The 14263-nt window shown below is 49.4% G+C and overlaps 1 pseudogene across 1 annotated transcript in view; it reads left to right on the forward strand.

Moving 5' to 3' along the window:
• The window catches only part of LOC135217146 (serine/threonine-protein kinase stk11-like), a 154517-nt pseudogene that overhangs the window by 46564 nt on the left and 93690 nt on the right, over positions 1 to 14263 (forward strand). The window contains exon 3 of the transcript XR_010315061.1: positions 13913 to 14004. The product of XR_010315061.1 is annotated as a serine/threonine-protein kinase stk11-like (transcript). The remainder of the gene's footprint in view (positions 1 to 13912; positions 14005 to 14263) is intronic.

The following is a 14263-nucleotide window of genomic DNA, read 5'->3' on the forward strand; positions in this document are numbered from 1 at the left end:
ACCTGAACCTTCGGATGATTCTGGTGGCGCCAAATGGCGCCTCAGGCTGTTTGGTACAGGACCTGCTGGCTCTGCTTGCCGAAGCTCCGAGAGAGATTCCCCCCTGGCACAACCTCCTGTGCCAGCCACACATAGAATGGTACCACCAGTCCGTCGAGTCCCTGTGTCTTCACGGCTGGCTGTTGTCCACCATCTCTTGCGAGCGAGAGGCTTTTCTCGCAGTGCAGCAAACAGAGATGGCTGGATACCTCAGACAGTCCTCTGCAGCTCCTCTCCGTCTCTGCAGTTAAAGGATACAGAGCTGCCCTGGCCCTACTCCTTAAACTGCGAGGTGTGGACATCTATTCTTTCGAGAAACTCCCTCCTGATGAAGAGCTTCGAGAGGTCTTGCCCACCCAGGGAACTCAGGCCCCCCCCCGGGGTGGGATGTGACTCTCGTCCTTAGGAGTTTGACTCGCAGACCCTTCGAGCCACTCGAGAGTCGTCAGACAGGATGACCCTCAAGACCCTCTTCCTGCTGGCCCTGGCATCGGCGAAGAGAGTAGGGGAACTTCATGGTCTTTCCTTCGACATCGAGGATGGGGATCCGTGACGCTCGATTTCGTCCCGAACTTCGTAGCGAAAGACTCAGAATCCTTCGGTCCTGACGACAAGGTTCGAAGTTCCTTCACGATCCCCTCCAATGAATTGATTTCACCGATAATGATGCGGATGAGATGCTGCTTTGTCCTGTGAGGGCGCTACGGCGCTATCTGAAGAGAACTTGACACCTCAGCCTGAGTGTCGATGCCTCTTCATTAGTACCGGGGTTACCAAGAAAGAAGTTTCTGGCTGCGTGAGGTGATCAGGGGAGGGTGTACGACACAGCTGGTAGTGACAACACCCGTAACCTTCATCCGAGAGCCCACGAAGTCAGAGGTATTGGTCCAACCCTTGCGTTCCCCAAGAACTTCTCCCTGGCGCAGGTCTGAAGGCAGGGTTTTGGGCCAACCAGACCACCTTCACTTCATTCTACCTTCGGGATATCACCCACAGGTCCTTGGACACTTTTTCCTTGGGACCCATGGTGGCTGCTCAACAAGTTGTGTAGTCTACCCAGCACCCGAGCGGACAGAACAGCATCGCATCCTTGTGTGTCTGCATGAATGGACGAGTGAAGAGGTGTGACTGGCTTCTCTTCCTCCTTCGTTCTTCTCTACGTGGGGCAGAGGGCTGCGGTCGTCACTACGCTGAACAGGAGGCCGATGCAGGTAAGCTACACAACCGAGCTCCTTTCTATCCCTTTCAGTAGGGATAGAAGTGTTTATCCAACCACTCCCCAAAAAAGGGGGGGATTGAAGCCAACAAGAGACAAAAACCCATGACTGCATTTTGGCTCTTGAAGTAGGAACTAGTTTCTTGCCTTTTGATATTTATAAGAAAGTACGCTTGCATCCCTCTTATAAATATGGTCCCAGAAGTCGTGACCCGGGACTGATTTCATGGGGAGGGTGCACAAAAACCTCGATTCAGCTGGGCAGAGGGCTAGGATCCCTCCCTTCTGCTCTTACGACCAGGGAGGGGAATCCAAGGTAGGGAACGAACACCAGTCTGTTCATAAAACTCAGATTCCACTCACCAAGAAGTGAGTTTCCTATTGTTAAAGGGCCAAGGTTTGTATATGTATCTGAACAAATAACAATTTGTCATAATTGTATTTTTATCATACAATCAACTTACCTGGCAGATATATACATAGCTAAGACTCCGTCGTCCCCGACAGAAATTCAAATTTCGCGTCACACGCTGTAGGTAGGTCAGGTGATCTACCGTCCTGCCCTGGGTGGCAGGATTAGGAACCATTCCCGTTTTCTATCATATTTTCTCTGTCGCTTGGAATGTAAACAACGTTTGCAGTTCCTCCTGACTTGATTTTTGGTTTGTTCATGCCACTTACCTGACAGATATATATATAGCTGTATTTTCTGAAGTCCGACAGAATTTCAAAACTCGCGGCACACGCAGTGGGCGGCCAGGTGGTAGTACCCATTCCCGCCGCTGGGAGGCGGATATCAGGAACCATTCCCATTTTCTATTCATATTTTTTTTCTGTCGCCGGTCGGTAAACAACTGTTTACAGACCTCCGCTCAGGATTTTTTGGATTTTGCTCACTTTTAAGTATCTGATTGTCTTTTGGTATTGATTTGGATTGTTGGATTGGCATACGCGATAGTGGACCGTTTTTTTACTTTGGATTGGCTTTTCTGTAAACGTGATGTCTGGATCAAGTGCTGTGAGTTTCAGAGTGTGTGTGAGGACTGATTGTAAGTGAGGCTACTGAAAGCATCGGTAGACCCCCACACAGTAGGTATGAGTTGTAGGGGGCAGGGATAATTGTTGGTGGATAATCGGTGCAATGAATGTGAGAGATTGACCGATGATGATTGGAGAGTATATGAGTCCTATCGGCGTAAATTGGAACGCGATAGGATCAGGAGGTCTTCCTCCAGGAGTGGTTCTACCAAAGGTAAGGCTAATAATTCACCTGTATTAACCACCTGTAGAGTTTGCATCTCCTAAACCTGTGTTGCCTTCGGGCCCTGAATCTGTGTCGGGAAGAAGCTAATGCTCTCTCTCTTATTTTGGAGTCTCTACGCACTCTGGAGACCAAAGTGAAAGCCTTGGGAAGGAAACTGGCTCAGTTCAAGTGTGTGATCGTGCCCCTAGGTGTTGTGGAGGGGGCGTCAGATCGGCCCCATAATGCCTCTAGGCCTAGACCTCTATCGGACTCCCAAGACTCAGGGGAGAGGGTTATGTCGAAAAGGCCGCAAGAGGGTACAGGGGCTCCCCACCGAATGATGGCGTCCCTTCGGAAGGCCTTGTTGCAAAGTCCCAGGCTGTCAAGGAGCGCTCACAGGCGCGCATCCTTAAGGGACTGTTTTTCGTCCTCCGAAGTGTCCTCCCCGCGCAAGGGGTGGAGCGCTCGGAGAGACTCTCGTCCGCGTGAAAAAGGACCGTTTTCGTGTGAGGACGCTTCACGTCCTGTATCGCCGCTTTCTTCGGAGGACGCGTATGACGCTTTTCCTCCTCAAAAAAGAAAAGGGGTAAGATCTCCTCCGATGAGGACGCTGGGTTGCGTGCACAGGCGCGTATCCCTGAGAAGCAGGTAGCTGTACCTGTGAGAAGGAAGGAGGAGTCCCCATCGCCCCTCGTCTTCTCGCAGGATCAGTCCTGCTCCCTCTTCGTTCCGCTCCAACGAAGAACATTCTTTTGTCCCTTCAGGACCAGCTATCGACGCTTATGGCTCAGAGGACTCGCCCAGCAGCAGTCGAGCCTAAGCGGAGGAAGGACCTTAGACTGCCCGTCAAGAGGACGAAGCAGTCTCCTTCTCCCTCTCCTCGTTCGTCTCTTTCGCCGATCGCGTCTCCTTTCGGCGATTCGCCGATCTCCTTCGTCCTCTAGGAAGACGTTGCGTCAGGACGCTTTTGAAGACGCTCGGCAGGACGCTCGGCACGACACTTTGACAGGACGCTCGACAGGAGTGATCGACAGGACGCTCGGCAGGACGCTTGGCAGGACGCGTCGGCAGGACGTTCAGCAGGACGCTCTTCAAGACGCTTTTGGGGGGGGAACTCCAGCCAAGAAGAAGCCGTACTTCAAGACGCTGGTTTGCGCGCACAGGCAACGTATTCCGGATAACATGTCTTCCTTTCGTTTAAGAAACGTAAGGACGCTTCTCTGGCAAGTGAGGCTGCCTCGGGTGTCGCTAAGGACGCTTTTCGCCGTCAGGACGCTCTGCTACTTCGTGGGTAATAAACGTCACAAAGAAGACAGCCTAGATAAGGCTTCATCCAGTAAGCATAGGGGGTCTTGATTAAGCAAGACCCGACATACGTACGCCCTCTCCGGAGAGGCGGTCTCCTCTTCCGATTAGAGAAGAAGGAGAGCTGAGTAGTCCTGCTGACTCTGTTGAAGAGGAACCTTCTGCTGCCTCTTCAATCGGATTATAAAGTTCTCGTGCGGCTGTTGCGTGCGTCCTTCGAGGACAAGTTTCAGCCTGCAGCTCCCAAGTCTCCTCCTTCGCAGTTTTCATCCTCTAAGACTGGTAAGACTCCGGAGTTTGTTGAGATGAAAACTTCGCTCTCCACTAAACGGGCGTCAAGAAACTCCAAGATTGGATGGAACGAAGGAGAAATCAAGGCAAGACAACTTTCGCATTGCCTCCAGCTAGACTCAGCGGAAAAGGGGGTATTTGGTATAAGACCAAAGAAGAAGTGGGGGTTAGAATCCCTTCTTCAGCACAAGGAGATTTCTCCAGCTTGGTGGATTCTCAGAGGAGGTCCCTTTTATCCACTGCTAAAGTGACCTGGACCCCTACGGAGACGGACCATCATTTGAAGGGTCTGCTCCGGACTCTTGAAGTTTTCAACTTCCTGACTGGTGCTTGGGAGTTCTGGATCTGCAATCGAGAAGCCCAGAATCTCTCAGTCTGGGGGAGCTGTTCAGCGTGTTAGCATGCATGGACAAAGCCGTCAGGGATGGTTCTGAGGAGCTCGTCTCTCATTTTGGGACGGCCTTCTTGAAGAAGAGAGCTTTGCTGTGCAATTTCACGGCTTGTTCAGTTACTCCAGCTCAGAAAGCGGATTTGCTTTTTTCTCCTCTTTCTAACCATCTCTTCCCCCAGACTTTGGTGAAGGACCTGACAAGCAGTTTGCAAGAGAAGGCAACGCAGGACCTCTTAGCCCCAGTCCTCGAGACATTCGGCAGTCCCTTCAACTTCTTCAGCTTTTGTTCGACCGCCGAAGAAGATTAAGCCCTTTCGTGGGGCTCCCCCCTCGAGAGCAGCTCCTCGAGGGAGAGGTTTTTTTTGCGGGAGCGTGGAGAGAGAGAGACACGGACTCTTGGTCCCTCAAGATCGTGGAGCAGGGGTACAAGATCCCCTTTTTAGATCTTCCTCCTCTTTCTACGACTCCCAGAGACCTTTCTCCATTCCTATCAGGGAGAGAAGAAACAAGTTTTATTCGATCTTCTTCAACAAATGATCGAAAAAAGAGCGGTGGAACAAGTCGCGGACCTGGGGTGCTCCAGGTTTTTTACAACAGGATTTTCCTAGTACCAAAGCAGTCGTCAGGTTGGCGTCCAGTTCTAGATGCAAGCAGGCTCAATCTTTTCGTGGAAAAGACCAAATTCACGATGGAGACGCCTCATTCTGTTCTGGGAGCCTTGAGACCGGGCGACTGGATGGTGTCCTTAGACTTGCAGGACGCGTACTTTCACATCCCGATCCACCCTCTTTCAAGAAAGTACCTAAGGTTTTTCTTTAGACAAAAAAGTGTCGGGCAGTTGCAGAGTCCATGTGTTTCGGCCTGACCACGGCTCCAATGGTGTTCACCTTAGTCATGAAGAATGTGGCGAGGTGGCTACACTCTTCGGGGATTAGAGTTTCCCTGTACCTCGATGACTGGCTTATCAGAGCGTCGTCGAGAGAAAAGTGTCTGAAGGAACTTGCAGTTCACTTTAGCCCTAGCAAAGTCCCTGGGACTTCTTGTCAACTCGAAAAGTCGCATCTGACCCCGACACAGTCCATCGTGTACTGGGGATGCAGATGGATCATGGCTTTTCGAGCGTTTCCGTCCCAGGAACGTCAGCGGCTAGGATTAGAAAAGATCTCGGCCTTCTTAGGGAGAGACTTGCTCGGCGAGGGAATGGATGAGTCTGCTGGGAACCATTTTTCCTCGCTAGAAAGGTTTGTTTCCTTGGGGGGGAAGACTGCACCTCAGGCCTCTCCAGTTTTTTTCCTTGCGGACAAGTGGAAGGGGGGGGGGGGGGGCGGGGAGGGGGGGGTGGGGGGGGGGGGGGGGGGGGGGGGGGGGGCCGGGGGGGGGGGGGTGGGGGGGGGGGGGGGGGGGGGGGGGGTGGGGGGGAAGGGGGTGGGGGGGGGGGGGGGGGGGTGTGGGGGGGGGGGGGGGGGGGGGGTGGGGGGGGGGGGGGGGCACGGGTGGGGGGGAGGGGGGGGGGGGGGGGGGGGGGGGGGGGGGGGGGGTGGGGGGTGGGGGGGGGGGTGGGGGGGGGGGGGCGGGGGTGTGGGGGGGGGGGTGGGGGGGGGGGGGGGTGGGGGGGGGGGGGGGGGGGGGCGGGGGTGGGGGGGGGGGGGGGGGGGGGGGGGGGGGGGGGGGGGGGGGGGGGGGGGGGAGGGGGGGGGGGGGGTGGGGTGGGGGGGGGGGGTGGGGGTGGGGGGGGGGGGGGGGGGGGTGGTGGTGGGGGGGGTGGGGGGGGGGGTGGGGGGGGGGGGGGTGGTGTGGGGGGGGGGGGGGGGGGGGGTGGGGGGGGGGGGGGGGGTGGGGGGGGGGGGGGGGGGGGGGGGGGGGGGTAAGGGGGGGTGGGGGGGGGGGGGGGGGGTGGGGGGGGGGGGGGGGGGGGGGGGGGTGGGGGGGGGGTGGGGGGGGGGGGGGGGGGGGGGGGGGTGGGGGGGGGGGGTGGGGGGGGGGGTGGGGGTGGTGGGGGGCCCAAGGACGATCTCAATCGGATATTGAGAATATCTCTTCCAATAAAGAGCCATCTAAGATGGTGGTTCGACCCACAGAAGCTACAGGAGGGCGTGTCCCCTAAGTCCCTTCTGAGCCCCGACCTAGTGTGTTGTTCTCCGACGCTTCCATCACGGGCTGGGGAGCACACTAGGAGGGAAGGCAGTGTCAGGCTCCTGGGAGGGGAACAGGTAGCCTGGCACATAAATGTCAAAGACGCTTGCAGCAATCTTCTGTCTGCAGTTCTTCAAAAGGAGTTTGAAGAACAGGATTGTTCAGGTAAACTCCGACAATACCACAGCACTCGCTTATTTGAAGAATCAGGGAGGAACACACTCAGAACGTTGTTTTTTTCCTGGCGAGGGAGATTCTGCTGTGGGCGAAGAGAAGAAAGGTTACAATCCTGACGAAGTTCATTGCAGGAGTGCAAAACGTCAGGGCCGATCTTCTCAGTCGTCGGGAACAAATCCTACCGACGGAATGGACCTTAAACAAAGACGTGTGTCGAGACCTTTGGAGGTTGTGGGGACGTCCTCTGGTCGACTTATTCGCGACGTCAAGGACCAAGAGACTTCCTCTTTATTGCTCCCCGGTCCTGGATCCAGAAGCGATCGCTGTGGACGCGTTGCTTTGGAATTGGACGGGTCTAGATCTGTACGCCCTTCCCACCATTCAAGATTTTGGGGGAAGGTCATGAGGAAGTTTGCGGCCTCAGAAGGGACGAGGTTGACCCTGATCGCTCCGATGTGGCCAGCGAGAGAATGGTTCACAGAGGTCATGTCTTTCCTTGTAGACTTTCCAAGGACATTGCCCTGGAGGAAAGATCTACTCAAACAGCCTCACTTCGAAAGGTTTCACCTAAACCTCTCCGCTCTGAGTCCTGACTGCGTTCAGACTATCGAAAAGTGGCCAGAGCGAGAGGTTTTTCGAAAGCAGCTGCGAGAGCAATCGCAAATGCAAGACGTGCTTCTACAAGAGCTGTTTACCAATCGAAGTGGGCTTCCTTCAGGGCATGGTGTAAAAAGGAGGGAGTTTCCTCTTCCTCGACCTCGTGAACCAGATAGCTGATTTTTCTGCTCTTTCTCAGGAATGTGCAGAAATTAGCAGTCCCTACCATCAAGGGATATAAGAGCATGTTGTCAGCGGTTTTAGGCACAGAGGCCTTGACCTTTCTGACAACAAAGACATTAGATCTTTTAAAATCTTTGAAACTTCGAAGATTCCTCAAACGAGACCTCCTTCATGGAACCTTGACGTGGTTCTTAAGTTCTTAATGTCAAGTCCTTTCGAACCTCTTCAAGCAGCGTCTCTTCGAAACTTGACAAGGAAGGCTCTTTTCCTAACTTCTCTGGCGACGGCTAAGAGGTTAGTGAAATACAAGCTTTTAGTAATTTAGTGGGATTCAAAGGAGACAATGCTGTCTGCTCTTTGAGCCCAACTTTCTTGGCGAAGAATGAAAATCCTTCTAATTCCTTGGCCGAAAACTTTCGAGATGAAGGGTATGTCAAGTCTGGTGGGCCAAGAACCAGAGAGAGCCCTGTGCCCTGTCAGGGCTCTCAAGTTCTATGTACATAGAACAAAAGAGGTAAGAGGTCCCTCAGGTAATCTCTGGTGCTCTGTGAAGAGACCAGAGTTACCTTTAATCTAAAGAATGGCTGTTGCTTTCTTTCTGGAGGGACGTCATTAAAGAGGCTCATTCATCTTTCCAGAAGACTGATTTGAGCCTCTTACGACTGTGAAAGCTCACGAAGTTAGAGCTGTCGCTCACCTCTTTTGCCTTCCAAAAGAATATGTCAATCAAGGACATTCTTGATTGCACCTTTTGGAGGAGTAAAACTCCGTCTTCGCATCACATTACCTAAGGGATGTGAGAACGATTTATGACGACTGTAATTCACTTGGGCCATACGTTTCTGCGGACACAGTCTTGGGGTCCGGAAGTAGCTCTTTCCCTATCCCTTAGTTAGGTTTAGGTTAGTTTTATTGTTGTGTTTTTAGGTTGTGGTGAGTCTTATGTGAAGATCTCCCATCCTTTAGTTGTTAGTTTTAAGGGTCTTTGGATAGTTGGTCAGGTGGTGGTCAGTTGCTTCGTTGCCCTCATATGTATGGCTCGATGGTCTTGTCACGTTGAGGTCACGTACCCGTTGACAGATCATCCAGAGCGCACCAGCACTACAGGTCTCCACCTGGCTGGCAACTCTGATTTAAGCAAAAGCAGCCTTAAGTGACAGTAATCACAGAGTCTACTTTGCTAACAGGTGAGGAACCAAGATGCATATCATCTACTTAATTTAAGTTTATTTTCCTAAAAAATCCTATTCTGTCTCTTCCCACCATCCGAAGGTGGGATGCAGCTATATATATATCTGTCAGGTAAGTGGCATGAACAAAATGTATTGTTATTATACAATTAAGTTTGTTCATACTTACCTGGCAGTATATATAATTAAAGTGCCCGCCCTCCTCCCTCAGGAGACAGGGGCATTAATAAAAATATAAATAGAAAATGGGAATGGTTCCTGATATCCGCCTCCCAGCGGCGGGAATGGGTACTACCACCTGGCCGCCCACTGCGGTGTGCGAGTTTTGAAAATTCTGTCGGACTTCAGAAAATACAGCTATATATATATCTGCCAGGTAAGTATGAACAAACTTAATTGTATAATAACAATAACATATTTCATCGCCATCGATCTTCTGGGCTATCTTTTGCAGGGAAGTACTGGTTCTTTGGTTTGGCATACGCATATTAATTTGTTTTAATAACTTTGGCTTCGAAAATGTCGAAGAATTGTTTACGTGTAACTAAACGAACTTTTCGGTAGACACTCACATAGTTTGCAAGAAGGGAAATTTTAATATTTATTCATTAATAACGTGTAGTAAATGTTAGAATTCATTGAGGAAGTTTAAGCTAACTTCCTTCTTGAGGAAGTCAGAAAAAATAGAATTAGTTACGCTTCCTTTAAAAGTTTTTATAGCTCTCGTACTAGCGAGCAGTCAGAGCATTAACAATACTAGTAGTGTTGTATCCTCATCTCCTTCTTACTTCACAGAATCTTCAAATTCATATTGCAATTTGAAGACAAAGGAATGTAGCTCAAAATACGAGCTATTGAAAGGTAAGAAGTGATTTTAGTGTTCCCCTTTGCAGTGGAGGGTGCGTCTGATCGGCTCCTGTCCCCCTCGCTCCCAGGCCTAGACCTCTTCCAAGCTCCCATGCCCAGAGGAGAAGGAAAGTCGAAAGCCTTACGGAGGTTATAGAGAATCCCCACCGGTCAGGCGTCCCCTCGGCAGGTTCTGTAGCACGTCCCAGACTGCCAAGTTCGCCATTGGAAAGGCGTCCTATAATAATGAGGGTGCGCCCGATCGGCTCTGTCTCGCTCTCCGGGCTAGACCTCTTCCAAGCTCACAAACCCAAAGGAGAAGGAATGTCGAAAGCCGTAAGGAGGTTTCAGAGAATCACCTCTGGTCGGGCGTCCCCTCGGCAGGATCTGTAGTAGCGTCCCAGACTGCCAAGGATAACCGTTGGAAAGGTATCCTATAATAGTGATTTCGTTATCCGATTCCTCATCGAAAAGGTGGAAGTTCTGACGAATTTTTGAGACCTTCTAAAGTTCTTAGAAATCTCTAAGTAACTGGATTATATCCCGGAAAGTATTACGGAAGTGTATCCTCCTTCCTCTAGATCGGATATGGAGAAGTAAGAAGTAGCTGCGAAGATCCTGGGAAAGTGACTACAGCAGATATCTTCGTTGGTTGGAGTACTAAGGAGGGTCCTTCTCGGTAAGGGGACCTCTTCCTTCTGGAATCCCGTCCGCTAGAAGTCTCTGAGAACTCGGACGAGGCACCTATCAAGAGTCTTGGTGGATAAGGAGAAAGAAGATTCATCGACGAAGAATTTTCTTGAAGATGCAAGATATTATCTTTCTCGCAACAGACTGCTCAGGACCGCTTCAGAAAAAGCGTCCTGTGAGAGTGTTTCTCTTCTTCTGCTTCTCCTTCACCTAATCGAGGGTGGAAAGACTCGGATCTTTCCAAGCCCCTGAAAAGAGAGAGAACCTTCTTTATAGATCTCTTCGCGAGGTGTAATAAGGACTTTCTTCCTACAAACTGCTGCCTTATTCTCGAACAAAAGATAACAATACGCCATCTTTACTGTTAATGGGGAATAAACTTTAGTCTTTTTCCCCTAGTTATATATATTCTTAACAGATATTAAGATAAATGGGCGTCAAAGGAAGAAGATGAATGCCTCATTTTGGCCATAGAGAGGTTGGATTCACAGAGGCCACGTTATTCTCTCAGCATGGGTCGGAAGGGTTTTTCTAAGAGATTAGAGATTTTATCGGAATCTATTATAAATAATGGACCTGAAAAAACCTCTCCAATCTGAGTCTGTCTGCGTGCAGACTGACCAGAAGTAAACATGAATGAGAGGATTTTCAGGAGAAGCTTGATAATTCCTTCAAACAGGCTAAAGAGTGGCTGAAGATCATGCTAGATGGAAGGGGGAAACTGTCCTCTTCTGATACCTCTGTGAACCACATAGTGGTTTTCTTCCCTTTCAGGGGGAAGTATCACCTTTGTATTTTCTGCTTTCAATGAATACAGTAAAATGATATACTCTGTCTCGACAAAGAGTATTAGAGATAGCAGAGAATTAAGATCTTCGGGATCTTATACAATACCTCTATACGATAAAGGTAGGAGATCTTATACTTAGAATGGGTTCCTATTTTGGGCCTCAGATTCCGTGTTCTGACAAGATGGAACTGCTCCTCATAAAAATTTCTTGGAAAATTTTAGGAGAGAATTCTTGGTTTTCTCTTGGCCCTAAACTTCCAAGAAAATATTGAAGTTTTTGAGCATTGGAATCTCGCATCTTATTCAGTGGAGACTTGGCAACGATTTTTTATCAGTATATGTCTGTTAAAATAAATTTAACCCTCTATTCCTGACTCAACCGATTTCGGAGAGAAGTTTCGTTGTCCAGACAGGATACTTTATGTTTTCTTCTACGAAAGAAGAAATGGTTAAAACATTTTTCCTACAGTCTTTTTGAATACGAGGAGGACTCGAAATAGATCCCAGAAGACATTCGAGAGATACATTAGAGCTAGAAATCAGGGTGTCCGCCCAATTTCAGCTCGGAGTTTACCTTCGGCTTCCAGGCTCCTTCCCTTCCTTAGAGCAAGGATAGGGAAGATTCGGCAACGAGAAACATCATCATCATTTCGAGAGATCTCGTTAGCAAAAGGAAATAATCACGAAGGATCCTCATCGATAAAGACTCTTATCTCTCGCACTGTTAGATTCCTATCGTCTACTAGATGTAGCTGGATACAATCACCTCCCATTGCCGGAGAGGCTGAAAGCTCAGAGTGGAAGAATTTCTTCCGTTCTTCTCCTGTCCTGATGAACCATTGTGGTTCTTCAGGACTTTCAGACAATGTAACGCAAGCCAGACGCCAAGTGCCGTAATGTCATTGTCTGATGAAGAGACAGAGCGGGCCTCCAACCTGGCGCATATGCGCTAGAGGTGAACAAATCGGACAGATAAGAATGTCCGATGTGTACATCGCCAGGCAACCTCGAGACTCTACCAAGCTAGAAGCTCAAGCAAGTGGGAAGGATCCAGCTAGGCTCCAGATGCTAAAAAAGAGCCAACCTGGAACCAGGAGTGAGGAGTCAGCCAGACATCAGGCAAACTCGAAACGCTAACAGGTGCAAGGCACCAGCCAGGCGCGAGGCGCCAGCTAGTTGCGAAGCTCAAGCCAGGCGCGAGGTGCCAGTGAGGCGTGAGGCGCCAGCCAGACGCGAGGCGTCAGCCAGGTGCGAGGCGCCAGACAGGCGCGAATCTCCAGACAGGTGCGAGGCGTCAACCAGCTGCGAGGCGCCAGTCAAGCGAGAGGTACCAGACAAGCGCTAGGCTCCAACCAAGAGCTAAGCACCAGCCAGGCACGAGGTTCCTTTCAGGCTTCAGACGGGAGAGATCCATTTCAAGAAAGCCCTGGTCTTCTTTGAAACATGGAGATCTCCTAAGCACTTCATAAGTGACTTGATTCCTTCAAACAGCTGAGAATTAAAAGCACAGGAAGTACGCGCTTTTGCAAATTCTTGTTCTTTACATAACAATATGTCATATAAGACATATTAGCTGTGTTGTACGGTAGAGGCAACTCTGTGTTGACTTCTCATTACACAAAGGATGTCAAGTTAACCTACGAGAGATCCTTCTCTTTTGGTTTATATGTTTCTGCGGATAAGTTACTGGGATAAGGAGCCGACACTGATCCTTAACTTTGAGTTAAAGTTATTTAACTTAGTGAAATTATTGGGGTTTTTGAAAGGAGTGTGGGGATAACTCTTTTCAATTTGAGCGCGAACCCTCGTGTTAGGATCAGGTGATCGGGATCGGTGTTGCGCTCCTTAGTTATGCCAATAGGCATAGGTGTATTGTCATATAAGTGGATTAGCACCCATTGACAAGTACCTTTTAGGCTCTGCCGAGTAAGTGGAATAAGACCCCATCGGCAGACCCACAAGAACTCTTGGCCACAGATCACATATGTCGCTAAAGTTTCTTGAGGTGATGCAGACTCCTTGGCAACAGCCATATGAAGTCTACCACCTATCAGATAGGAACCAAGGTTTATTTATACCTACAACATATGTTGTTTACCTGTCTATTCCATGTTAGCTGTCTCTTACCCTCCACCAAAGGGTGTCAATCAGCTATGTATATATCTGACAGGTAAGTTGATTGTATGAAAATGATATTGTTATGATACAATAAAGTTTCAACATACTTACCTGGCAGATATATACGATTAATGGCCCACCCAGCCTCCCCGCAGGAGACAGGTGGAAGAGAGAAAATATGATAGAAAATGGGAATGGCTCCTATCCTGCCACCCAGGCAGATGGTAGATCACCTGACCTACCTGCAGCGTTGTGCCGCGAAATTTGAATTTCTGTCGGGGACGACGGAGTCTTAGCTATGTATATATCTGCCAGGTAAGTATGTATGAAACTTTATTGTATCATAACAATATCATTTTTCCTAACTATACAAACCTGAGGTCCTTTACATATAGTCCCACCTCATGCCACCCCTCACTGCGTTTCCTGGGCCTAAAGCAAAGTGACTCCTCTCCTCGCAGTCGAGCTGACCACCAACTGCAAGACAAGTAGTTAACTACTTAACCCCCTTGTTCGAAGCTTACGACCGGTTCAGCTGCCGCTAAGTACCTTCCTATTGTTAAAGGACCTCAGGTTTGTATAGTTAGGAAAAATACAATTTCTGATAAGTTGTTATTTCAAATTGTAGATTAAAAGACTTTCATATTTATATAATTTTTGGTATCCTTTTCATTTTCAATATATTTTCTTTGTGTACGTACAGATTTACATGGTGATGGACTTCTGTGTTACTGGGTTGCAGGAAATGTTAGACCGAACTACCAAAAAAAAGTTCCCTATTTGGCAGGCTCACAAGTAAGTATTTTCCTCATATTTGATTTTGAGTTTAAATCTTGATCTTCATTTGTCACCAAAGTGAATGGCTTGAAGATACTAACCTTCATTTTGAAGTCAGATTAATCAATTATTAACAACAGCATACCAGTGATCCCAAACATTCAAGCAGGGTCAGGCAGTTATTTTTCTCTTATCAACACCATGCAATTTAATCTTGTATTAATTTTCTCTTAAGTGCCTTTAAACTTTAAAGACAATTCACTTTATTTCTTAATCA

This window comes from Macrobrachium nipponense, chromosome 7 (genome assembly GCF_015104395.2).
Source record: "Macrobrachium nipponense isolate FS-2020 chromosome 7, ASM1510439v2, whole genome shotgun sequence".
Classification (NCBI taxonomy): Eukaryota; Metazoa; Arthropoda; class Malacostraca; order Decapoda; family Palaemonidae; genus Macrobrachium; species Macrobrachium nipponense.